Source organism: Pygoscelis adeliae, unplaced genomic scaffold, assembly GCF_000699105.1.
Source record: "Pygoscelis adeliae isolate BGI_AS28 unplaced genomic scaffold, ASM69910v1 Scaffold26, whole genome shotgun sequence".
In the NCBI taxonomy this organism is placed as follows: Eukaryota; Metazoa; Chordata; class Aves; order Sphenisciformes; family Spheniscidae; genus Pygoscelis; species Pygoscelis adeliae.
The window spans coordinates 7,728,412-7,732,423 of NW_008825104.1; positions in this window are offsets into that span (position 1 = coordinate 7,728,412).

Here is a 4,012-nt window from a genome sequence, read left to right on the forward strand (position 1 = left end):
GATGGCGACTAAGTCATATCTCTCCCGCTGCACAATGGCTTCCAGCTCCTCCTGCTTGCCGCCCATGCTGCGTGCATTGGTGTAGATGCACTTGAGCTGGGCTATTGATATCACCCCCAGCATTGGCATGCCACCCCTAGGCTCATCTCTAGTGAGCCTGGTTTTATCCCCTTCCCCCTTCGAACCTAGTTTAAAGCCCTCTCAATGAGCCCTGCCAATTCATGAGTGACATGAAGTGACATTCAGCAGGTTTAGGTATCAAAGCAAGACTTCTAATATTAAAACTCAGCTATTTCTTCACTCCTATCAATTGTTACTAGCTTCAGTTTTCATGAATCACACTTTCAAGAGCAGTGCCTGATGTAACTGCTGCTGTTGTACAGGCCCAAGATATTGGTTGTATGCCTGCTACTCAACAAGCACCAAAGATCTTACAATATGAAGGTGATGCCAGTACAAACAAGGACTGTCATTCCCTGTCAACTTATCTCAGTTACAGAATTAAATGCCTATTTTCAGAAAGAAAGACAAAAATAATGCATGTGAGTAGTATATGGCGTAGGATGAAGAACAGAAAAGAAGGCAAGGGCATGTGAAATGGATAGAATAATGAAGAGTCAACAACCTCCATACGCCTTACAATAAGCTCTGAAATGCAAATCAACCTCTATCAATAGACATCAGGAAACAAAGTAGATATCTAGTGTTTCCTTCAGTCTTCCTTCCCAGATAGCAGAAGAAAAATGTGCATATCTGCAATCCACCCACTAGCTGGGTAACAGACTGTGCTATAAAATGCACCAAAGGCTGGAATCACTGAATCAAAGCTGAATTAAGCTATTGTTTTGCAAATAGCTAAAGGAAATACACATTCACAGCACAAAAATTACAGCTTCACCATTCTCTGCAGCGTGTGAGACACCATGGAAAACCCTTTAGTCTCTTTCATGATGTAGACTATATATACACTTTTTTATGTACCTAGAGTAACGGAAAGTTATTTTCAGCACAATCGAATAAGTTTGTATAAGATGTTTTAACTTAATTTGAATACATATCAGATTGGAAGGGGGGGTTCAACAACAATGCAATAATCTTTTTCTTTTTAGACTTTGCTAAAGTTACACTTCCATGCTTAGTAGTTTTCATGATCTTTAGAGGCATTTTATCAATATGAACATACTTGCTATCTTCATGATCTCTTAAACTTCTGAAGTATTTTGGTTGCTACTAGCATCAGTTTGCAGCATGAGAAAAGTAATGCGTACATCACTGATCATTTAACAATTTAATACTAGTTTTCTGTTTTACCATTACATGCTCTTTTACCATCAAAATTTGTATGAATATTACACCATCACTTGTTAAGTTTACTTTTTTTAGATTCTGGCATTCAGTAGTGTCAGCTTGTGTTGTTTCCAGGAGTTTTTCCTGAGTATTTTCTTCAGGCTAGTCACATAGTTACTTTCTTGTATTCTGAGCTCTCTTCAATGGTCTGCGTTGGTTCTTGTGCAGTCTGCAAGGGAACATAAATGAGGGACAAACAGAAGTGTTAGCCATAGGTACCCGAGAGGTGGAACTAAAACAAGAAAAATAAATTCTGAATGATACAGTATTGTTACACAGCTCTACAACTGAAGGGTTTTGTCTTCTTTTTACTTTCAGCAATAAATCATAGTGAAGAATCATAATATAGCTAAGAATTGCAACAAGGCAATTATAGCTAGAAAAAAATGCAGTGTCTAACTATGAACTTGGAACAGACTGAGTAACTTTACAGGTTTGATCTTTAAGGAAATCAAAGCTGCTGAGATAATCAATGCATATTGAACTCTCTATTTACTCAGTGCTTTCATAGTTGACAACAACAAAGCAAGTCATAGCTGCAGGTCACTCCAAGGAATATCATGAGTACTGAATCTGACGCGGTGCTTGTTGTCTGTTTCATACAATAATCAGTTCCAGGAACTTCTGAGCTGCACTTTCAGCAGTTCATCTTTTGCAGTTCCTCACATCTTCTCTCCCCAGTCAAAAAAGGGTGCAATCTGTATGTATGTAGAACAGAATGTCAAATATCACAAAGCTTTTAACTCAACTGATTATTCAGTAGTGCCCTGCAGTGTCCACAGTAGAGCCAGCATTGAAGCTGTTAGAAAGTAGTTCTGACATTGCCATGTCCTGGGGACTCACCTATCTTAATTTGTCAAAATTACTGTACATCAAAGACTTTCAGGCAAAACACACACTTGGTGCCTCTTACCACAATTCCTCAGTGTTAGTACCAGAGAAGGGCATTAATGGAGATTCTAAGCTGCAAATCACAATAAAAAAGAACAAGGATGGCTAGAAAAATGTGCCAAAATGCTTCTACAATAAAAATGCCAGAACACTGAAACTGTTCACAAGAAATTCTAGTATAACAATCATGAAGACGAATTTAGGGGATAAAGAAGACTATGAGATGGTGTGGTGGTAGCAGAAAACAAGCAATTCTGTTGTCCCACAAGTGGGGTCTCGTACCCGGTGTGCAATAAGCCGATCTTGCACACAGAGACGAGGTATTTATTTATCTCATGTTTGCGCAAAGATGGGTGCTAGGTGGTAATTCCACAAAGCTAGCACACCACACAAAAGAACTACACCATATTTATATTGTTACATGATTAGTAAAAACCCGCCTAAGTTCATGCTCATTGGTTAGTTATGTTCAAATTAGCCTCGCTTGCCATGTAAATTAGCACGCATGCTCCTTGCAGGTGTGGGGGGGCAAGTCTTTCCAGTCTTGAATTGAGTCGGTGGTCGTGATCTCCCCCTGCCGCCTTTACCTTTCCCCTAGTTACCACAGTTTTTTGCTGACTTCTTGTTTCTTTGGCAATCATCTAGCCTCCGACGCCTTCTAGTGCAGGATGTTCCCCTTTTATCAGTCTTTTAGTTCTTCAAGGGCATAGTCATTGTAAGGCATGCATTGTTTATACAAGGTAATCAGGCTAGTACAATGAAGACTACAGTCTAGGTATTAATCCAAACATATGGCTACTATTGCAGAAGAGGCAGAAGAATGAAGAAACCAAAGGGATTAGAGAAATGCAAGTACAAGGATGGAAAAGATACAAGCAGTCTAAACCATGATTATCCAGTACAGGAAAATCCTTTCCTGTCAAGAATATGAAATATTTTTATGTTTAAAAAAATTGATAAATGATTTGAGAAAGAAGATCAGAGGGAAATGTTTGTCTAGAAATGCAAATATTCTCCTAAAATGTTGTAGTTTAAATAACAGCAATAAAGGAGAAAAGTCTGTAATAGAAACAGGGTATTTAGTAGAGTTCATTTAAACTATAGCATAGTATTCAAAATGTGACTAACTGTTGTTTACAATTTTCTGTGTAAGCTGAATATTTGTCCCACTAAGAAAGTATACAGTGAAGAAGAATGATTAATCCTTATTTATCTGTATTGTATATAAATATTCCTGAGGCTTTAACTTAGTGTAATAGTTTGTAAAATATCCTGGCAGAATTTTGACTATCAGAGAATTTCAACAAAGAATTAAGTTGAGCTGTAAGAAACACACTGTATAATAACAATATATGAATAGTGCCTTAGCATCCTTTTGTCCCAGTGCACTTTAAAGCTTAGTAGTTATACGCCACCTTTACGGATCCTCTATTCCAAACTGCCATGACAACAGTATGCAGTGATATTCTGAAGATATAGTTCACAAATTACAATCTTTATCTATATAGAACTCCTACACTTCATTAAAAAACCCAAAACTATAGCTTATTTTGGGGACAACTCCACTACAGTAATTTAAAACTGAAGACGGGTGGTCCTAAGACAATGCAAACAAGAACAGCTGATCAACTTCAGCAACCAATTTTTATATGTACACCTATTTCAAAATATTTGATCATAGATTATTTAGCATCCAGCCCAGATCTGAGGAGAAGGGAGTTTCAAGACTGTTTTAAATATACAGAAATGCTATTTTAAGCTATGCTCCATGCTT